The sequence below is a fragment of the Heterocephalus glaber genome, unplaced genomic scaffold (assembly GCF_053883595.1).
Source record: "Heterocephalus glaber isolate CG9 unplaced genomic scaffold, H.glaber_assembly_v1.0 deba00001606, whole genome shotgun sequence".
Lineage (NCBI taxonomy): Eukaryota > Metazoa > Chordata > Mammalia > Rodentia > Bathyergidae > Heterocephalus > Heterocephalus glaber.
Genome location: NW_028258377.1, coordinates 30,182,884 through 30,207,180, shown reverse-complemented (window position 1 = coordinate 30,207,180; position 24,297 = coordinate 30,182,884). Strand labels below are relative to the sequence as shown.

The following is a 24,297-nucleotide window of genomic DNA, read 5'->3' as shown; positions in this document are numbered from 1 at the left end:
GATTCCCATATGTCTCACTTATCTGTATGTCAAGTTCTTTTCCCCTGCTTGGAAAGTTTTCTGCCATCATGTCTGTGAAGAGTTTTTTTTTATGTCATCTGCACTCTCTCTTATTTCTTCTTTGACTCCAGTTAGTCTTACGTTATTCTTTGCATCATCTAGCAGCTGCTGGATTGATTTCTCATGATCCCTTACAATTTTGAAGCAATTTTTATTTTCTTGGTCACTAATTGCAATCTTATCTTCTATATCTGAAATTCTGTCCTCACATTGGCTCATTCTGCTGTGTCGACTTTCAGTGGAGTGTTTGATCTCCTGGAAATCTATTTGCATCTATTTTATGGATTCCATTTGTTTCCTATGTTGGAATTCCATCATGTTCCTCAGCTCCTCTCTAGATTTATTTATCATGTCTTGCACTATGAACACAATCTCTGCTGTTATCTGATAAATTATTTCTGATTTCGTTTTTTCCAAATCCTCTTTTGTTGCCAGTTCAGGGAGTCCAGGTGGTCGAGTATCAGAGTGTTCCATCTCATTTCCCTTTGAGGTTTCTGTAGTGAACTGGAAGTCTGGTTTTGAGACTTATTTATGTGTCTTCTCATTTCAACCTGGTGTGAGGGGGATGCTGTTGGCACCCACGTGGCTCACCTCCTCTGAGCTGGTAGTGGTGGGACAGCAGCCCAGAAGCCCCTTCCTCTGGGCCATATCGGCAGGACAGATGGCAGCCCAGAAGTCCCTTCCTGGGGAATTCTTTTATGAGGGTTATTCTATGTAGTGTAAGATGTATAATAGTATCTGTGCTTTTTTTCAGCTGATGCTACTTAGTGCTCCCTCAGTTGTGAAATCCCAAAACCCCACAGGCCTCCTGAGGTATAAGATCATTCCTGGTTGAGAAACACTGTTCTAGAAGTCTGCTTCTGTCTGCTGTTGATCAGGACCATAACCTCTCCATTAATTCTCAGATCACATGTTAGCCAGTAAATTGATGTTGTTGGATTCCTTTATTTTTAAAATTCAAACTTAGTGGTCCATTTGGAGTCCTGATCTTCAATAATCATGCACTAAATATTTTGGGCCACAGTCTTTGCCCTGAGGAAGTACCATAAGGGAGGGAATTGGCCATGTATGCAAATCATCATGACATAGCTCAGTGATCACAAAAAGTTGGTGACAGAAAAACTCCTGGTCCTGTGCTTTCAGAATGAAAATACAGAAATGCGGGACACAGGCTTTAACATGGGATGTTAGGACTTTGTTTTGTTTTGGGTTGGGTTATTTATGGTCAGCACTTCAACTTAAGTAAAATTATTATAAACGTATGCAAATAAAATCATAAATAGATAAGGTTTACTGACCTACCATTTTGAGCAGGGTAAAATTAAATGAAAGTAGAAAAACAGAATATATGAGAAACATCAGAAGAGGAAATGATTAATTTTTCTAATTTTCTGATTTCTAATTAATTCACTGAGGCAGTGATACTTGATAAGAAGTTCAAAAGGGCTGGGGATTTAGCTCAGTGGTGCCGTGCCTGCCTGGCAAGCGCAAGGTCCTGAGTTTGATCCCCAGCACCAGAAAAAAAAAAGTTAAACTAAGGTCTCTTCCTAATGGGATTTACAATCTAAAACAGGGCTACAACGTGCTTTATGTTTGTCTGAATCATGTGAAAATGATGCTTGTAGAAGTGAAACCTGAATTTTTTCTGTGAACTAACAAAGGAAAAGCTACTGGGGGCAGGGATTGTTCCCTTTAATAAACAAGAAGAAAACCAAACACATATTCAAAAAACAAACCAGTTCTGGATCCCTGGTAATCTTGGGGATGTTATCCAGGATGAGACAGTAAGCCCTGGAGCAAAAGGTCTTGGAATGGAGTCAAGTAAGATTTAGAGGTAGATAGAAAATGGTACAAGTTAATGATAGGCAGAAAACATATTGACAGTGTCCATCTTAACTGTTATTTAAAAGTAAGCAAGAATGTGACTTGGGCAAAACATTCCTCCCTCTACTTCCCTGTTTGTGTCACCAACTACTCACTGCTGCCACATAAACAAAGTCACCCCTTCCTTAAGTGTGCAGCCATTTAGAGGTGTCCTGAGACATTGTGGAACTCATTGGTTTATTTTTTCAAGCTTTGTGGCTACCAAGTCTTAAAAATATCCCATTGTAAAAGTGTTCTCCTGAAAAAGAAGAATTAAGATATATTATGTACTGGTACAAATTCCCCATGTTGAATGTAAAATATGTATGACAATTATGTACTAATAAAAAATAAAGGTAAAACAAGAAGAAAAATATATCCTCCTGACAACCACGGTGCTTTATAAACATTTCATTTCCAAATATAAGCATCTCCCATGCAATGCCCATTAGAGTGAATTTTTAATTATTTTAATGGTGAGTTTGTGATGGATTTTGAAAATGGAGAGAAAATGAAAGAGAAGACAAATTTTTGCTTCTGAGAGACAGCTCACATGGATAATTGCATCAATGTTCTTACAGCAGGAGGTACACTAAAGTTACAGAAGACAGAAGCGCTCCTAGATCTGTACACAAACCTATTTACCTTCAGACTATTTAGAGTTGTACTATCCAGTTCAGGGACTAGGTGAGAAGGCACTAATAGAAACCAGAAATTCATTTTCATTGTGTTTTCAAAAACTTGACTTTGCACAGTCCAGTGAAAAGCACAAAGATGCTTCCTCTGTGTGTATAACAGGGTCATTTCAAGGACACATTTGCTGCAGTTGGCTCCCTTGGCATCTGTTCAGGACAGCTAACAAAAGTCAGTTGTCTCTTACCTTCTGATCACCACCCCCACCTCACCCCCCAAACTACTAGCAAATTCCACTGCGAGTGTCCTCATATTAGCATAATGGTGTGTTTTAATTTGGAGATAAAGCATGTGTTTCCTATAAGAAAGTTGTTTTAGGTCTTTAAATGCCTCTGTCAAACACTTTCTTTTTGTTTGGAGAAATAATTACAGATCAGTACTGTTGAAACCAAAACATCAGAAAAATTGCCTGTCCATGTTTCTAATTTGGTGGATGTCTGCCCTGTGGATGACAAAAGTTTTGTTTGGCCATGCCAAGAAAAACACATCAAGTTTGACCATTGCAAATGCTGACTTGGTTGTAAGGGATGACAGTTACAGAACTTGAGTTGTTTTCCTCACATTCCAGGGAAAGAGCTCTCCTTCTATAAGAGCACATGTTCCTGCAACTCCAACAATGTCAGACACGGGGCAATGGTGATGCTTGTCTTTGAATCCCATTTTCCCCCTTTTTAAGCGGTACCTATATTGTGCCACAGATTCACAGCATCATGGTAATTGTAGTGATAATCTTATCTGTTGTCTTCTTACTGTAAATATTTTACCCTAGACTATTTCTAGTCCCAAACCTGTATGTGTTTTGGCCATAACCGTCATGGCTATTAAGGTAAAGTAGTCATATATAACAAACAAACAAACAAACAATTAAAACATGAAAAGATATACATCAAAATGTAATCATCTAGGTGTAAGACTACAGATAATTTTTATTTTCTTTTCTGAATTTGCTAAATTTTTAATTTGGAGCATATATTATGTTTTTTAGAAAAAAATATAGTTTTTAAAAAATAAGGCTCATTCAATCTAGGGAAAGCAAATAAAACATAAATACAAAAACAGTAATTAAAACTCTAGGGACTATGTAGGTGCTGAACACAAAAGAGAAGAGAGAGTAAATATAAAGAAGTCATCAGAAGTGGTGGGACTTTCACTAGTGTGAATGCAAATATGAACAAAGACAAACAGCACTCAGTCAGTGCTTACCTTCTGCTGAGATCTGCCCCATTCAGGCTTATATATCATCTCACAATAGCCCCATAACTGAAGTGACTGTATTTCTCCACCTTCTTAAAGATGAGAGCTTTTCGTACAGAGAAAATAACTAGATCCCATCCCATTAACAGATTAAGTTTCACAGTCAGTATTTAGTACTGATGTACCTAATACTATGCTTTCTTTACCACACATTATTGTATAGAAGGAGAAGCAAAAGAGATGCAAGATTTAGAAAGTTACTTTTCTTTGTCTTAAATCAGTGTGTGCATTTGGAGCAAAGTGGTGGTGGTGGCTGTGGTGTGGAAGGTGACAAAAATGAAGCTATTCAAGCAAACTGCATTTACTTCACCTAATAGCCTTTTTCCTGATATTAAGTTACAGGTCGGGAAAAATGGAAAAGTTCTTTCTCTGTATGATTTAGCATAGGAAAGCACCATGCAGAGGCTCTGTCACCTCTTTCAGAATAAAACATAATGTGAGTTTTGGGTTTCACTTTTAGATGCTCACAGCCAAACTTTCTGTAAATATATATATATATATATATTCTTTAAAATTGCCCCAAGTACCTAATTGAAGATATTCTACTCCCAAATGGCATGAGGTTTGCCCTGCAAAGTTCTGTAGAAATGTTCTGGGACTGTTTATCAGGTATCTTGCTAGAATTACAAAATAAAAGAATTTACGAAGGTATAATGAGCTTATAGGTGACAAATCTAAATAAATAAATAAATCTAAATAAATAAATAAAAATAAATAAATAAATAAAAATAAATAACCTAAATAAATAAAATCTAAATAAATAAATAAAATCTAAATCTATAGGTGACAAATCTAAATCTAAGGAAAATAAGTTCTCCAAATTTTGATGAAATGGTCAGAGAATGAGAGATATATAAAATGAACTAGATTTTATCCATTTCTCGGCTGTAGATGAAAATTAAAATCCTGAGCTTTCAACAAAATGGATAGGATAATATGATTTGGGAGCTGGGGATTTAGCTCAGTGGTTCCGGCGCCTGCCTTGTAAGCACAAGGTCCCAAGTTCGATTCCTGGTACAAAAAAAAAAAAAGGATAATATGATTTGGTATGTATTAGACCAGTTCAGATATTACAGATTAATTTATGTTTAAGAATTAGCTTTCAACCCATCAGAATTACAGCAGACTTCTCAACGCAAACCCTCAAGGCAAGAAGAGCTTGGAGTGACATATTCCAAGCCCTAAAGGAAAACAGCCTCCAACCCAGATTGATGTACCCTGCAAAACTATCTTTCAAAATGGATGGAGAAATAAGATACTTTCATGACAAAGAGCACCTTAGGAACTTCATGAATAACAAACTACCACACCAAAAAAATTTTAGACAATATCCTAGGAACAGACAGTGAGGATCACAACCCCAGAAAGCACAGCAGAATGAATCCGGTGGGAACAACAAGAAATTAAATGCAAAGGGGGAGACTCCAACAGAAAGAAAAAGTCATGACAATGATAAGTCAATACATATGAGTTATAACCATTAATGTTAATGGTCTCAATTCAGCAATCAAAAGAAATAGAATGGCAGAACGGGCCAAGAAGCAAAATCCAACAATATGCTGCATACAAGAAACACACTTAATTCAAAAAGAAACTCATAGATTGAAAGTTAAAGGGTGGAAAACAATACTCCATGTGACAGGAACCCAAAAAAAAGCAGGAGTCACTATCCTCTTTGTAGACCAAGTGGATTTCAAACCAACACTGATTAAGAGAGACAAAGAAGGACACTACATCATTGTAAAGGAAATAATCTAACAGGAAGAGATGACAATGAAATATCTATGCACCAAACACTAGTGCGCCCAACTATATAAAAGAAATACTAACAGACTTGAAAAGTCATATATGCACTAATACAATAGTGGGGGACCTCAATACCCCAGTGTCACAAATAGATAGATCAACTTGACAAAAAATAAGTAATGAAATACTAGAACTCAATTGAACTTTTGAACAAATGAACTTAACAGATGTTTACAGAGTCTTCCACACCACAAAATCAGAGTACACAGAATACAGCTGCACATGGGTTGTTCTCCAAAATAGACCACATACTCGCTCATAGAACATGTTTAAGTAAGTGCAAAGGAATTGAAGTTATCCCCTGTATATTATCAGACCATAGTGCAATGAAATTGGAGATCCATAGCAAAAAAACCCGCAAAAACATCATAACACATGGGAATTGAACAGCACACTTCTGAATAACCAATGGGTCACAGAGGAAATTAAAGAAGAAATCAGACAGTTCCTACAATTAAATGACAATGACAATACAACATATTGGAATCTATGGGACACAATGAAAGCATCTTATGAGGGAAATTCATAGCAGTGAATATGCATATTAGGAAAACAGAATGAGCCCAATTAACCTGATGCTGAACCTTAAACTTCTAGGAAAAGAAGAGCAGGAGAAACCCAAAGCTCATACAAGGAAGGAAATTATGAAGATCAGAGGAGAAATCAATGCAATAGAGAATAAGAGAATGATACAAAAAATTAATGAAGCCAAGAGATGGTTCTTCGAAAGAATCAACAAAATTGACAAACCCTTAGCCAACCTTATCAGAAAAAGGAAAGAAAAGGCCCAAATCCATGCAATTAGGAATGAAAAGGGTGAAATTACAACAGACCCAATAGAAATCCAGAGGATCATCAATACCTACATCCAGAACCTATATGCCAATAAGATAGAAAACACAGAAGAAACGGACAGATTCCTAGCTAGGTAACAGAGACATGGCAGGGGGTATCACAATCCTCAACTTGAAACTGTACTACAAAGCTACTGTGATAAAAATAGCATGGTACTGGCAAAGAAACAGACCTGAGGACCAGTGGAACAGATTAGAAGATGCAGAAACAACTCCAAACACACTCAGATATCTCATCTTCGATAAAGGAGCCAAACACCCTCACTGGAGGAAAGATAGCCTCTTTAATAAATGGTGCTGGAAAAATTGGGCTTCAACTTGCCAAAGATTAAAACTACACCTATATCTCTCACCATGCACTAAACTAAAATCAAAATGGATTAAAGATCTAAATATTAAAATAGAAATGCTGAATCACCTGGAAAAGAGGTTCGGTAGAACTCTTGAAGACATTGGTGCAGGAAAAGATTTTATAAACAATACCTTGGTTGCCCATGAACTAGCACAAACAATCAACAAGTGGGATCTCTTCTTATTAAAAAGCTTCTGCACAGCAAGCAAACCACCAACAGTGTGAAGATACAACCCACAATGTGGGGAAAAAATCTTTACCTGATGTTCCTCAGACAAAGGTCTACTATCTCAAATCCATAAAGAACTTAAAAAAATTAGACCTCCCAAATTTAAAGACCCAATCCAAAAATGGGCATCTGAAATGAACAGACATTTCTCACACAAAGAAGTAGAAATAGCAAATAAACATATGAAACAGTATTTAACATCACTGGTCATTCGAGAGATGCAAGTGAAAACAACGCTGAGATTCCACCTCACTCCAGAAAGAATGGCTGCTATCATGAAATCAACCAATAACAAATGCTGGTAGGGCTGTGGGGAAAGAGGAACGCTGCTCCACTGCTGGTGGGAGTGTAGAATAGTGCAATCACTGTGGAAATCAGTATGGAGATACCTCAAAGAACTAGGACTGGAAGACCCATTTGACCCAGCTATTTCCCTGCTGGGTATCTTCCCCAAAGAATTAAAAGAATCATACCACAGTGATATATGTGCACTCATGTTCTTAGCAGCACAATTTGTAATAGCTAAAACTTGGAAGCAGCCCAAATGCCCACCAACTGGAGAATGGATAAAGAAAATGTGGTTTTTTAATAAAATGGAGTACTACTCAGCCATAAAAAATGAGAAATTAGAGACATTTATAGCTAAATGAATGCACATTGAGTTGATACTCTTAAGTGAAATAAACAGGACACACATGTGTAAATACCGAATAGTTTCTCTAGTGTGAGAAACTGAAAGTGTAAATAAGGACTAAATGGTATAATAGTGTGAAATAGGAAGGGGCAAAGAGGAAGGGGAAGTGGGAGGGGTGAGGGAAGGCAAAGAAGGGAATGGAATTAATATGAGAAAATGAAAAAATAGAAACAAAGTCTTTGTAAATAGGGAAGGATGGAGGGGTTGAAAGGAGGGCAGGGGAAGGGGGAAAATAAGAACCAAGAGAGACTATGTAAAGGTGCAAATTTCCAATGATGAATGTCGTTGTATTATATACCTAAATTGTACCAATGAAATATAATTTTAAAAAAATTAGCTTTCTGCTCCATTAGATTTTAAAAGAACCTCTCATATGTGTATCTATCAAAAGATAGACCAGAATGACACTTTTTACATCTTTTGTTTACTAAATTGCAGTGTTAGGGTAGTAAATGCTGTGGCTGAAGTATGTGTGTGCTTTATTTCTCTTAGGGAACTCTGTACTTCAAGGACTTTCCTCTTCAACGCCGCAGATAAAACACTACATCACAGTCTTTAGTGAAAGAGACACTTTCTCCTTCAAGATGCCTGTTCAGCTGTTCCACAGATGAAGAGCTGGGAAGACTTAAATTACATTCTTTTTCCGGCTATAAAAGGGAGTGGGGGAGGGGAGGGAACAAGAACCTTGCATCTGGTTCAATTTTTTTGCCAAATTCTTCATTTAATTGTTTTGTAATTTGAAGAAAACCACAAATGACAAGATGAAATTGCTAGGAATATAAATACAGAATTTAATTGCTCATGTCAGGATTTCAATTCCCCAACCATGGTAATCGGAGTCACAGTGTTCTGGCCAACAAGCAAGAAGAACATTGGAGGCTGCTGTTAAGTTTCTCGAGCCTTCATGATCTGCACTCCTACACACACACACACACACACACACACACACACACACCCCCTCCACCACCATGTTCACAAAATTCACTTCAATCAGAAAGAGAGAAAGAAGGAAGTTGGCTTCTTTATCCCTGCAGATTTGATCTCAATAGCTAGGATTCAAGGCAAGTTTCCTCAACAAAAACCAAGCCCAAGATCCAAAATAAACCAGTACCTGAGGGCTACTACACATTTAACTGATGAGTTACTGCAAGTTCAGAGCATCCTCAATAGCAATGAAATTCTAAAAATATGCCTCTTGTTTGATTTATTGTTCAGGCTTAGACTAGTTGGGTTATTTTCAATAAGGAAAAGTGGTACTATCAGGCATGAAGCTGAGTTTTTGTTACATGTACAGTCATGCTCAATTAGTAATCGAGGAATACATTTCTTTAATGAGCCAATGCACAGTAGAATGAGCCCTACACTTTTGTAAAGTAGTTGAGCTATTTAATTCTCTACTCTATGTTCTTTTCAAGTCCACAAAGTCTTTAAATTCTAGCTTCTGGGTCCTCCATGGATTTCATCCATTGCGATGCCCCTCCAGTGGGATCCTCACCTCTGTCTTGAACATTTTCTCTTTGCTTCCCTTTCATCAAAACTTACCAGAGCTGTATCCTATTGCTTTACAGCTCTGGTTTGAGATTATTAAAAACTAAGAAGGTAGTCAAGACTCAGGTAAAATTGAATTATAATAGTCTAATTTTATCATTCCATACAGATGATTTTCTTTTATCAGCCTTAACATGATAGATTTGTAGTTAGGAATCTTGGGGCTTGTTAGAGAGTCAAAGGAGGCTATGTTGGAGCATGCCCCCACTTTTATGTGTCCACAGGCCAATGATTTATTTTGGCTTAACCTTGAAGGGGGGATTAGTTCATAACCTAATTTCAAGGTACTGTTTTGTAATATCATTTTTGGGACAGGCTGGTTATGATATATGTTTACATTGTATTCCACCAATCTATCAAAAATCTTGGTTTTATCAGGACAGAATAAAAGCCTTTTTTCCTCAATAAGAACGTCTCTATGATAACAGCTCTCCTGTTATATTTGTTAGGAGTTTTATCCTTCAAGAATATTAAATACTGAAGTAAAAAAATGCTACTTGGAATGAATTGTGTAGTTCTGGCTATAATATTCAAACAAATAATGTTTTTGTGTATTCTTGGGTTGCATTGCAGTAGTTTCCAAAGATTTATTATTTTCCATATAGAGTTTGTATGATGCTACTTGTTTATTAGTTCAGTTAGCTCAATGATTTCAACTTTTGATAGGTTTATTTGCTTCTCCCTTCAGCTCAATACACTGTTATGTTAGGAACCATTGCAATAAAAGATGTTACTGACTCCTCCTCCATTCAGCCTCTCCGGGTTAGTTCCACTAACCACTCTTTTCTTGAGAGTTCTTTGATAGAAGCAACCAACTGATTTATCTTTGCTGATTTACTTTTTCTATAGTAGTCATCTTGAGGTATATTGCCCATCACAAAGCCATCTATTACCGAATTATTCTGTGAACCGTCTGCTCTCTTTCCCTTCCAGAGACATGGTATCTAGCTGCCATTTCTGAAACTGGTAACTGTACCCTCACCACTCATAACAGAGTGGACCAAAACTGACATGACACAAACATGATCAGCCAGAGTTCTTTCCAACAAATCAGTAACTAGAGCCAAGTAAGAACAGAACCAGACTATTTGACTGCAGGAGGCTACATTGTGGATGTCACTTACAGAGTGAAACTAGGTGGTAGACAAATGTGTCCATCTATTCCAGAGATATGGATGGAGTGAAAAATGAACAGGCTCACAGATAAAGTTGGCAGTAAGAGAGAAATGGAGAGTTCTTTTCACCTTTCTAGTGCTAATTACACCCTGAGAACCAATCAGTTTCTGCCTTTGATATTTCTACAGTCTCATAATAAATTCTCTCTTTTTTGTCTATGTTAACCAAGAATTAATTTTGTGCTTTACTACCATGGTACCTTAATGATTTCAAGTGGTTTGCCTTTGAGAGGTTTAAGAATATTGACCTGATCTCCCCATTTGAGTGCAAGTGCTTTCAGGACCCAGAAGGTCAGGGTGGTGTCAAGTTTCTGGCTCCTTCTTCAGCCTGTGGTGCCAGCTATTATGTGGGAAAAGTGAGGCAAGGGTTAAGACTAAGGGTTTTCTCCCTCTATCCCAATAGTCTCTTAGGAAAACATCTCAGCTCTACAGTGCTGCCCAGCTTTCTTGGGGGAAGATGCAAGAACTATGCCCAAGCTGATATTCTCACGCTTCTCAATAACAAGTTTATATAGGAGCATATTATATATAATTTTTAACCAGGACATTGGTTGGTGGGAAGCTCTCACCAGGCATCTTCTGTTGACTTCAGTGCCAGCTGCCAATTATCAGAGCTTTGTTTTGAATAGATTTAGTTACACTATTTGTAGAAGCCAACTTCCCTTAATTATATTTCATATTTTACAATTTGACTTTCGATTTGCTTCAATCTTGCATTTGGAGAAATTGCACCCTTGGCTTTAGAAGGAAAATCTTGCAACATTTCTTATTCCCCTGGCCTCTTGATTTCTATTTTAATTGTAATAGCTATATTTCCTTCAGAGTTTTTGGAAATCATGGGTCTTGCATTTTATTAATCTGTTTTAAGGTCCTATACTCATTCTTTCCTTAGTGAACAAACATGTTGATATTATAGATCAGTGATTCTCAAACTATAATGTGCATCAAAATTACCTGCAGGACTTGTTAAAACACCAACTTCCAGGTCCCACCCCAGAGTTCCTGATTCAGTATTCCTTGTATGGGGCCTGATCATCTTCATTTCTATGTTTTGGGTGATTCTATTGCTCTTCGTTAGGGGATCACACATTGAAAATCACTATATAAAGTAAAAAAGAAATTGCTTTTGGCCTTCTCCATGTATTATTCAAATCACCAACTTCTCATCTTCCTCGACAATTAAAGCAGTATCAATATAAAAAACACACCTGATAAAATTTTATTAAAAATCCTTGGAAAGTACCATGGTGCCATTCAAGGACATAAGAAGTCATTATTTCCATTTACTTATTAGAACCAGAACCACATGTTTATTCCAGCCATATTTCCTACTAAAGCATTTGATATCCTTAAAAATTAAAGTTTATGAAAAATATATTAAAGTTTATGGAAAATATGCATTCCATGTAGAAGTTGAATTAGACAGAAATCAATTTCTCGCATACCCAGTCTGTGCCTTTCCTATATTCCCAGTCTTAGAAAGTGGGACTTAATTCATGCTGTTGCCTAAGTCAAAAACTTGGGAATTATCCTTGATTCCTCTCTTTTTATGAGCACACAGCCACTCCATCAGCAAACATCAACTCTATGCCTAAAATATATTCCAAGATTATACTGCTTCTCACCATCTCCACTTCCTCCATTTCAGTCATGTCACCACCACTTTTCCCCTAGACAGAGGCAAATAGCCACTTTGGTGGTCTCCTTAGTTCTACCATGCCCTCCACAGCCCATATTCTATGAAGAAGTTGAAAGATTATCTTCTTTTCGTACAACTCTCTAATGGAGTCCTATGTAGAATTCTTACAATGTTCTACATGACTATATTTGGTTTGTCCTCCGATTACCTATCCACAGTTCTCAACTCCTTCTCCTATGCTTCCCAACCACTTGTTTGGTGGCTTTCCTTTTTATTGAATGCATTGTGCTTACTCTCACCTTAGGGGCTTTGCACCTACTTTCCTCTTGAAAAACGTGGTTCTCCTAGAGATTCTTACCCTTGCCTGGCTCGCCTTGCCTTGCCTGTCTCACCACTGGGCCACTGCCCAGGGAAGAATCTCGTTCCTGATCATCTTTAGTAGACCATGCTTCCTCACAGTCAAGGGCTTGTTCTCATCCTCTGCATCAGCTTATCACAATCCGAAGTTCCTGTTTATGTTACTTGTTTATCTGTTTCTGTGCTTAACTTTCTCTAAAATACAAGATCGCTGAAGGCAGAAACTTGATCTAACTAGTAAATCTTGCAATTATAAAATGTTTAAGCTCCTTAAAAAACAGAGAAATCATGCTGCGTTTCTATCATCAGTCTCTTACATAGCACAAACAGTGGTCAGTGGATATCAAAACTGATCCCAGTGAAATTTGATCCTTCTCCTTTTTACACTGCCTTATTCAGTTTGAATACTCTTCATTTGCTCTGATGTGTTAGTTGCTTTGGAAGTATTGCTCAGGTAGTGAGATCCTGACCTTCCAAACTAAAGTATCAGCTATAGAAAGACAGGTCCTCCATCTTCTCCTTGTTTATCCTTCCTGACAACCTATGCTTTGCTCCGGTCTGTGTAAATGTTCTCTGTCCATATTGTTGACTAAATGTTGAGCAAGTAACTCTCCAAATGTTAAATCCTTTTAGGAGGTCAGCAAAATCTGTTTTGCCATTTTCCTCGTTCTCCGGAGACAAAAGAATCCCCCTAGAATTTCTCCTATGTTACTCACTTGCCATCAGCCCCAAATGACCTCCTTGAAGGCACAGCCTCTGTAGGTAAAAGGTATTTGTTCATCTTTATGAATGTCAGTCTCTTGACATTCATGGTAAATAGACAAGTTATCAGTCTCCTGACATTCATAGCAAATAGACAAATCCTTCAGTAAATGACAGTGGTCCCCAGCATCACATTAAAAGCTCTTGGGGATAAACACTCAGGAGTAGTCATGGCTCAGGCTCAACTTTCAAAGGCTTTTCAATGTGCTTAGCTACAAAAAAAATGTATACCGTCACCTGTTACAACCTCAACGGCAGCATTTTTAGAGCCCTCATCTATATTTAAACTTGCTCTTGCTTAGTCAGGAACAGGAATGTTGCCAGCTAGCATTTCCAAGCAGCAAGATAGACAAGGCAGCTTCCAGTGTGAGAAGCACAGTTCATGGGAGCTGCTTCTTTGGTATTCACTGCCACATAAGTTTGCCAGATGATTCTGGTCTTATTCACCATTAAAGTTGCCATTTCACGGACTTTTTTCCAATCCTGAACAAATTATAAGTCCCCTAGTGAGTCATTCTAGCAACAGTCTATTCATTATTCATTATTGAATTAACAAATACTTATTATTTACTATGACTAGGGCACCTGTTACTACTCAAAACATAGATTGGTGCAGTGACTCCGAGCACAAACTCTGAAACCAAATTACCTAGCTTCGAAACCTAAATATCTCACTTATTAGCTGTGGAACTTTGGGGCAGCTTATTAACTTCTTTGTGTCTCAGTTTCTCCTTTAGTAAAAGGTTAATAATACTTCCCTCATAGATTATTGTGAAAATGAAGAGGTAACATCTAACTTGCTTAGAACTGGTAAACAATGACTGTTGTTAGTATTACTCCTGTATATTTGACGGTGAACAAGCCCTGAGGAAATAATAATAAGCAAACTGTTTAAAGCCCTTGGTTAGAGCCTAGTAAGAGAGGGTCACAAAATAACTATGCTAATTGTTGTATACAGTAATTACAAACTAAGGCAAACACTAGGCACTATATAAATAGTCAATACAGGAAAAGAGTATGAGAGCATAATAAAAGAAGAGCCAGCCTGAACTTGTGCATTTATCTGTGTTCTTCTGTAAGTGTTAGCTAGGTAACCGTGGAGATAAACATCTCAGACAGGAAAAAGCACACATACAGAGATTGCATAGGTGGAGGCAATGCCAGACTAGGAAAGAATAGAGAGAAGCTATAATGGTCTTTCAAGTCATGTTAAAGTTTTTGTCTTTGTCCATTTGATAATGGAAATTCACTTAACAGATGGGAGTCTGGGTTTGATTTGTGCTTGAAAGAACTACTCTGGTTGCACCTTTAAAAATGTATTAGAGAGGTTCCAAAAATATATATATATGATGAAGCTGCTTAAGTGGCCATTTTAATGATCAAAGCAAAAGATGAAGGTAGCTTGGATCACAATGGTACCATTAGAAATGGGGACAGTATAGACCTTTTTTATGTTACATGGTATCTCCTACTTTGGAATATCAACTCTGACTTCCTCCAAGGTGATAAAGTGACTTATTTTGGTAAACCCTGTATTAGATTCTAAATATCACATCTCTTAATGGGAATAAGTAATCACCAATTGATGTTAAAATATCAGAAATAACTTGATAGATTCATAGAATCTTCTAGTGATACGGAGACACCAAAAATAGATGTTCATGTTCAGGGAGAAGAGAGGGAATTATTGAAAAAAAGAGAAAGTTTACTCTCATAAAATGAAAATAAAAGTACTCCAACTAAGTGTGATGGCCATGGTTTTTCTCAGGATAGATGAGTTCCATGGGACATGTCCCTTTGGGACCCTCAGTGGAAAAGTCATCTCTCTGCTTGCAACCTCTCAATATTTATGGCATTGTTTCTCCAGTCTTATCATTGGTATAACCAGGCTTCCCTATATGGACCTTACCCCTCTATTAAGTATAAATACCTTCCTTTGGGAATATTGAGCAGCAAAGGCAAGTGATATGGGGAAATCAAGAGCTGTTCTACTTTCTTTGATTTTTCAGCACCAGAACTTAAAGCTGCATGACATAACACTGGAAGAAGAAAGAAAAAGATGTTTTGTAAGAAAATAATGGTAAGATGGGCTGGAAATACTATCATCCATGGGTAATATTTCATAGCATTGAAACTAGTGCCAGATGGTACTTTATGGAGATTTGAAGGATTTATCAAGGGGAATGTTTAGTTAAAATGAGGCATATTATTTCTTTTCTTTTCATATAGTTTTTACCTTGTGTTGCCAATGTGTCTAGTAAGATCTAAATTCCTTTGATAAACGTCTGGTCATCAGAATCATCAGCAATGGTTTCCTCCTTAGGGGTAGTATTTGGGTTTTATATAGAGTACTAACATTCTCTGGAAGGAACTAATTCTCTGAGTTACCGGAAGTCCCATAACCAGATCTCTAACAGTTGTAGCAAGGATGTGTTTACAAGTTATATTAAAACTCTAGAAGGAATTAAAATATATATGTATACACACATATATATATATACACATTCCATGTCTTATATCTGAAACTCATATATGTAACCTTTTCCCTTGATAGTATTCCTACTCTAAATTCATTCTGGAAATAGTAGTTCTATCTTCCTCCACTTCTGTAAATTGCATCAGTAATTTAGCCACTTCAAAGTCTAATTTATATTATTATAAATTTGATATTATTTTTAAGTCAATTAAGATTTTTTATACTTAGCTTTTTCTTAAACATATGAACACTGAGATTAATATTAGTTGTTTTCCTTTATCCATTATTATCAATGGATCACTATTATTCCCGCATACCATCCCAATTGCCCTCCCCTTAGATCAGAGATGCTAGAGAAACTTCCTTTGTAACACAAAGGGATCATCTCTGTCACCTTTAGGCCAAATGGTTGCAGTCATGTTCTTTCCCCCTCCTAATATTAATCTCCTTGTCTGCAAGATTGGATAGCTACTCTCTATCAAATAGATGTATTATGAGGATGCAATGAATCACTTATAGCTAAAACGTACTAAGTTCCTAGTGTATACCAGATACCATACCATGCCCTTGTTTATATTTTCTTATTTAATTTTGATAATTGCCTTATGAGGAAAGCACTAGAACTATGTCCATCTTTTAAAATGAAGACTTTGGACTATTAAGTAATATACCCAAGGCTCCCCTTTCTTCTTCCAGAAGCAGAGAGAGAATTTGTTCCCCCTTTCTGCCCTACTCCAGGGCCATGCTTCTGATATCTTACTCTGCACCAGATGTGTGCCTAGCTGCATACTAGTGATACCAGGCCAGGTTATTTGTACAAAGATACCATATAAGCCAACTAATGGGTTCCCTAGTTTTATTCAATTAGTGGAAGATTTCACCCTCCAAAAGGAAACCCTTCATAGATGTTTTCTTTTGTGTGCCTTTTCAGAGGAAACTGGGGATCCGAGATTAAGTTTTCTTGGGAAATAGAGAAAGATTACTTAGTTGCTAGAGAGTTGTGAAAATGGAACACTTACACAAGAGAGAGTACTTCCTTTACAATTCTACAAAGAATGCCTCCTTTCTCTGGCTATCTTTACTCTCTGTAATATAAATAGGTATTAGCCTTTATATTTTATGACTACCTTTGAAGATCTGGTGGGAACTATAGGCCATCTCCTTAGGAAAATGTATTTCTGTACACACATAAAAGTTTGAACATAGCTGCAGGGACTAAACAGATCCTCCTAAGAATCTATGGGTTTTTCCCCATTCCCTATCCCACATTAATATCTTCAAGAGCTCTGGAGACATGGTGAAACATCTTCCCCAGGGAAAGATGGCAACTCTTTTGGAATGGCTTTGTTTCTTAGGAGGCAGAGATGTAAGGTAGCAATACAAATTAGCAATTCTTAATGTAGATATTTTTATTAAAAAACAGTTATATGATATACTAATATCCTAACACAGCATTTAAATAGGGGAAGAAAGATAGCCAAAAAAAGGATAGAGATATGATATATCAATTAGCATAATTAAATATCAAATCCTGACTATTCAAATATAACTTTGTTCTACATACACTACATTGTTCAGCAACCTGAAGATAATAATGATGCAAGCAAAAATTTAGTAGCTTTTACTAAGTACCAGGCATTATTGCACATGTTTTAATTAATATGAAGGTCTTGTTATCTGTTCATCAATGGAAAGTATAAGAAAGAAAACTTATTCTTAGATAGACAGAGTCTAGAGCAAGATGGGTTTTTAAATATTCCATTGAAATGACTGAAGAATTTATATTACTTCATTGTTATGATGCTTTATTGAGAAAATTTTTATTTTGCCAACAACTTAAAAGGATCCAACCAACTGACCACTCAGTGAAGGGGTCTAAGACTCTCCAACCCCCTAAAGTTCATCGGGTATCAGCAAGTGGGTTAATTGTTCAAGGCCCAGTCTCCAGAGGAGCACAATAAAGCATAATGCCTCGCTTGCCCCCATTGTTCTCTAGGAAAATTCTTGTTTTCCACCTCAGTTGGTATGTTGCAAACACTTTATCCCAGAGACACTGGGGGCTGTGGGGAATGGAATGCTGCTCATGAGCCAGATGTTTGTAAACCTTAGCTCCAAAATGTGGCACAGTACCACAAACTGTCAAGTTGTGTAAAAACTAAACCAAAGACAAAAACAAAATGTAATATTTACCAGATGAGATTTCTTTGTGTGTGTAATCTTGTTGGAATTTTGGGAGTATCCAACTCTCATACATTTCAAAATAGGTTTTGCATTCCACTCCATTTTAGCCCCTACCCCTTCCTTGCCAGGGGAGGAGAAAGTTATAGAATGAAAGGCTTTGTCCTAAAAAACAATGATCTCGATATAGCCCTAGGCAGTTAGCTATACATTGAAAGATCTACAAAATGGTTTTGACTTCTCAGAGAGAGAGTCCTGAAAATATTATTTTGGGAACAATATTCAGAATTAATGCTAGACAATAGGATATTGTGTGTATTGGCAGTTCTTATTCTGTAAGAGTGCTTACACTGTTGTATAAGTTTTTATTCATTATCCTGTCCAAAAATCTTTGCACGTATAAAATAAAATTAGATTCAAGTAAAAATTTCCAGTCATGTAGAATAATATACTGTATTACTGTTGCAGTGATTTCACTATGGGTATGCTTTGACAAAAGAACAGACCAAAGAAACCAATATACATTGACATTTAAAAAATTTTGAGATGAGTAAAAATTGGGAAAGAGGAGCTTTTTAAATACATTTGATACACAAGCCTTCTGAAGACATATCATGTAATTTTAGTTTTAATTTTGTAAACATAGTTTCAGTTTTGAAAGGTTGCATCGCCTGTTTGGTGGTACTTTTTTGTGGTACCAGAGATCTAACTCATGGGGGTACTTTTTCTGGAAAGAAGAAATGAGAAATTTGATTCGATGGCTTCATTAAGACAGACACAATTGTAAGAGTTGGATCTGGGTCATCAGTTTAGGACCGTGTCTCCCCTGCTCATTACAGCTGATTGGAAAAGGGGTGGACTTATGAGACATGGGAGGTAGGTCAAAGATTAGGGGGTAACTAAGCCAATTCTCTCTTTCTCTAAAACACCTGAAATAAGAGACCCAACCCCTGGAATCAGACAGTGTCAGCTTTCTAACTGAAAAGCCACACTGAAATAGGGAAGGAGAAGCCTTTTACAGCCAGATGCAAGCTGAGGAATTAGCACAGACAGCCAAAATGCTTAGAGAAGTGAGAACTTTGATCAGTTTCACAGCAAGAAGATACAGTGATATGTTCCAAGAAAAAGAAATATGGAAGGCAAAGATGCATCACAGATGAGCAGTTTTCTATTTCTAGTTCCCATAAGGCCTCAAACTAAATCTCCACCTTTTTTTTGAACTAGCTCAGATGGATTCTTCTTCATTTGTTGGTTACAGAAAGTTCTAGTACCATAAACTCCAAAACTAGAAGAAATTGTGAACTATTTCATTGCTTGAAGTTTAAAAGTTTTTAACACTTAAATTTTGATTTATATATATGGGGGGATATTTAAAAATGGTTGTTTATTTGGCATCTTTTTGCAAAAGTCTTTATGCTCTTTGTAATGCTAGGGTGGAGCAAAACCAGTGTAAGAAATGTCTTTCTGACAGCACAGTTTGTAATAGCTAAAACTTGGAAACAGCCCAATTGCCCATCAACTGGAGACTGGATAAAGAAGATGTGGGGTTTTTTTTATAAAATGGAGTACTACTCAACCATAAAGAAGGAGAAACTAGAGACATTTATAGCTAAATGGATGCATATTGAGGCCATACTCTTAAGTGAAATAAATAGAACACACATGTGTAAATACCAAATAGTTTCTCTGGTGTGAGAAACTGAAAGTGTAAATAAGGATCAAAATGTATACTTGATAATTGAAATAGGAAAAAAAGTTCTAAAGGAGCAGGGGAAGTGGGAGGGGTAGGAGAAAGGAAAGAAAGGAAAAGAAAAAAACATGAGAAAAGGAAAAAATGGAAACAAAGTCTTTGTAAATAGGGAAGGGTGGGCAGGGCAATGGGAAAAAAAATAAGAACCAAGATATATAATGTAAAGGTACAAGATCCCAATGATGAATGTAACTGTATTGTATACCTAAAATGTACCAATAAATTTAATAAAAAAAAAAGAAAAGGCTTGCTGAAAAAAGCATAGTAACCATTTATGGCATAAAGCTATGTTTGAAAATTGTGTATTGAATGGAATTTATAGCACGACACAAGATAAGGGAAAGTAGGGTGGGTTTTCAAATAAAACTGCTAATACCTACACTCCAATTCTACCATAGATGGTGGATTTCAATTCTTTTCTTCCAGCTGTGTTGCAGTAAGTGAAACTGGAAGTGTTAATAGCAAGTTAAATGAAATAGATACTGTACATATGCATTATGGGAACCATAAACTCTGTAAGCTTAGCAGAAGATTCCAGAGGAGAAAAGGATCCCTTTAGTGTGCTAGTGGATAATTTGAAACAAACTACCCTACTTTCAAGTCCCACTTTTGACTAATGGAGGCTCTGGTGACAAAAGATCATGCTGCCACTTTGGGGAGGTCAAAATTCTAGTTTCAAATGGCAATTAAAATGGATTTATGTATCCATTGCCAACTCCTTCCACCCCTTACCCAGTGGCTCCCTTCATTAACCCAGTCTCTGAATTTATTTCCCATGCCTCCTTCCCAAACATAGAGCTAAGAAGTAAATCTTTTTGCAAAGTAGCACACATGTCAATGAGGGATAACCAACAGCTTTGGTTGACACCCTGTGCCGGGCATGTTGCTTAGCATTTCATATACTTTATCTCTTTTTTATAGAATCAAGGGAACTCTGGGTGTCAGACATGTTTCTGATCTCTCTTTTACAAGTAAGGAAAGTGATGCTCCTCCAGGTCAGGTTGCATGCCCCAAGTCACACAGCTCTCAGTAACAGAGCTGGAATTTTTTTCTCCCAGACCTGACTGCGCAGCTCATGTTTTAAGCAACTAAGCTCTTCAAATTACTTACTGGGTGCTTGAGTCTTGAAAAGACCAAATTCCAGAGTTGCTTCAGGTATTAGATATTTTCCTTTAAATGACTATGAAGCTAGATTTAAAAGAGATTCTTGAATTGAGAAAACATTGGTTCTCAGTTTAGACAGTGTGATAGTTCATAGGTTCACTAGCATGAGATTTTGGAAAACTTTTGCTATACAGAAAAATAGAACTCCTCATAATATTATAAGTGACTATACATTGAGTTGATCTATAATAAATGTTTTGTACATTTTAGATATGAAAGCTATTCAAGTTCACGTAAGTTGATATGCGTACCTTTAGACATCATTTTTAGAGATACTTTACCATGATTCCCATTTCAAGGAACCTAGCATAAGCTTAACTCCTCCACAATTCTGTGTAGCAACAATGCTCACAAATATCATGAGCAAGAGTTCCTCTAACCAATAATATAATCTTTGGATTTACCTCCTTTTTTTTAGAAATTATTAAGAGAGGTAGTTGATCTCTCTTGGAATAAATTGAGGATGTTTTGGAGACCCATTTTCCAAGAATACAAAAAGTTCTTATTTTGTAGTTAATTTTTAACTTTATAAAACATTTGGCAGGGAGGTGACTAGAGATTGACCCCAGCACCTCCTGCATACTAAGAAGGTCCTCTACCATTGATCTATACCCTCAGTCCCCCAAAATTTATCTTAAATATAATGCGAGAATAGAATGTAATCAACAAAACATGTCAAAATTTTCCCTGAAACAATAAGGTAAGGGGCCGTGATATACAGGGAAAATTCCCAACTTTCATTTGGACATTGGCTTCAGAGGGAAAGGTTGTTTACTGTTGACTTCTTCCTAGCTCTTCCCCAGAGAGACATAAGGTCTTGTATACCATGTCCTGCTTTTCTGAATTGAGCCTGTTGGTTTTGCTGCTGTGCTAATATAGAAATGAGAGTCACAATTATGTAAATAAGCATTTGCTTAATATAACAAATTGTTCTATTTTGGGTCCTTTAGCTGTGTTATATGAAGGGGTTTTTTTCTTTGAAAATAAGCTGACATTGGAAATAAAGAAAGCATAATAATTGCCACAGGAAATAGAGTTTGAAGATGGCAATAGAGCCAAAATAGCAGTTGTAGGAAAGAAAATCAGCATTATTTGGTGTTCCCAACTATACTATTAATGGGGCTCCAAGAAGAGGCAGGAGTAGTTCCCAGAGCTATTAAGATTCTATCAGCCCTCGGTTGCCTTCAGCAGTCCTGCTGTATATCTTTGATGGCTGCCATGGATTCAAATCAGAGAGGGTGTTTTGCTTGGAAATTCTCTCTCATCCACATGAAGAAGGATAGAAATAAATGAATATGATGCCTAAAATGAAAGTCCACACACAGCACCAGACAAGTATCCATAGCTAATTCTCTTAGAACATTCCCCGTCTATACTTAACCCCATAAATCTCTTCTTTCTCCACCACTATTTTTCTCAGTTTCTTATTTTCTTTGTTTTTTAAAGAGAAAACTTCATCTGATCTGGCAGAGAATGACAAACCTGTACAGTAAGTGTTTTGTATTCTGATGAAATATGCTCTCCTAGGGCAGCAAGGGGGACCTGGATGTACACGCAAAGTTATCTTGTTAAACTGTGACAATGCCTGGTAAGAGGAGAGCTTGGGAAAGGTCTTCCATCAATGGCTGGGTGCATTTTCTCTCCTGAGTAGAGTCTGAGTCAGCAGAAGGGATCTTCTCGCTGCCCACTACAAAGGCTTGGGGGGATTAATTAAGATTGCAGACCTTGCCCTTATCAGAGTGGTCAGAATACAGGTAATGTTAGCCTCTTCTTTGTTTTACTAAGTACAAAACCCTACCCCAAAGAAGGCAATAGGAGACCCTTTGTGGTTTCCTGGGTTGGCCTGAGTTTAAGATGCTTCTCTGCATTCATAATCCATTCCAGACTGGAGCTGTATTACTTAGGCTGTCTTGCTTGCATTCAGGTGGAATTTGGGGCAGTGAGAGGAGGGAAGTGGAGATTTACTGTTACCAGTCTGGCTAAGACTACTGAGAAGTTTTTTTCTTTTTCTTTTGTTTTTATTTTATTTAGCCCAACACTCTCTGAATGGCCTTGGAGATAGAGCGCAAAATGGAAGACTAAGGCCCACTTGTTTAACTTTTAGAGACTGGAATTATGGGATAGAATGGGCTTCTAAGAATGATTATGTATGGAGCATGGTAAAGGCCAATATGGAAATAAATGCATAATTGGACCGTGAAGGAAATAAAAACAGGCCCTGAATTAATATGTATTAATACTCCTTTCTTTTAAAAAAGTATGCATGCATGTATGCATATATTTTGAAATTGAAAAGTTTGAAAGGGACAATACCAAAATGTTGGTTGAGGTTGTCTTGAAATGGGGGATTTGGGTAGTTTTATGTTTTTTCCCATTGCTTATTTATATTTCCTTTTAGGATGTTTTGGCTTTCCTTATATTTTTATTTTAAATTAAAGGCCAAGAAAGCAAGATACCAAGACTGGGGAGCCAAAGTCAGAAAGATCCAGCTTGGTGCTTAGGGACCTGGGGCAAACCTCTAACTGTTCTCACCCTCAGGTTCCCACTTATAAAATATGTATGACAACAACACCTCACAGGGACATTGTATGAATTTCATCACCTGATATGCATGATACTGCTTTGTTACAGTAAATTCCTTCTGTGAATATGAAGTTGTGTTTACTAGTAATTTACCTCTCTCTTCATCATGGTGCTAGTGTGGCATGTACGTGTGGAAGGAAGGTCTCCCTAGACATCTAATCGGAGCAAAATGTGTAATGTTTAGAAAGTGCTCCAAATAGGACTGTAACTACAAAAGGAAGCAAACACCCTGGAACTTAAACCCCAGAGGAGATGAGCCATGGAACTAGCCTGGATCCTTTTCCTCATTCAGGAAAAGACTCACTGGGTTAGTACAAGGTGTATGGGAGAATGACCACGCAGTCTTTGGCAGAGGACTTGCATGGAGGGAATGCTTGCTGCATGACAGCTGCTGCTGTTGCCCATCCACTGCGAGTCCCTGCTCATGACATTCAGTGCCAGTCCGTGGTTATCATTATTATTATGAACTATTCAGTGATAAGAGGAACACTTATAATATGGATCCATAGTAACTGTTTGGCATGAGGAGATAACACCCTATTGCTTCATTCTTTTGATGTTTTCTCATTTTTTTTTTGGTACTGGGGATCGAACTCAGGTCCTTGCGCTTGCGCAGCAGGCGGCGAAACTACTGAGCTAAATCCCCGGCCCGATGTTTTCTCATCTTTTTAGGGTTTGAAATGCAACACAGTTAGTGGTTTCTGGGCATTATTATTCTCTGCCCAAGAGTATTATGTTTGCCAAACCCAAGAGATAGGGAAGAAAATTAGATTGAGAATGGATATTTCAGCAATGAATAAATAAAGCTTTTGTCAAAATACTTGTCCCACATAATGCGGCAGGTCTTGCAACCTATTTTT

General features: G+C 37.1%; 1 protein-coding gene across 3 annotated transcripts in view; it reads left to right on the top strand.

The window, feature by feature from the left end:
• LOC101699615 (spermatogenesis-associated protein 31A6-like) overlaps window positions 1–24,029 on the top strand; it is a 791,892-nt gene extending 767,863 nt beyond the window's left edge. Inside the window, exons 7-9 of one of the 3 annotated variants that reach the window (XR_015444821.1) lie at window positions 15,296–15,366; window positions 22,301–22,343; window positions 22,886–24,029. The gene's annotated coding sequence lies outside the window, so the exon portion shown is untranslated. Of the gene's footprint in view, window positions 1–8,297; window positions 8,358–15,295; window positions 15,367–22,300; window positions 22,344–22,885 lie in introns of those variants that run through there. The other 2 variants (XR_015444823.1, XR_015444822.1) reach the window with 2 other exon arrangements.
• Window positions 24,030–24,297: the final 268 nt, after the last annotated feature.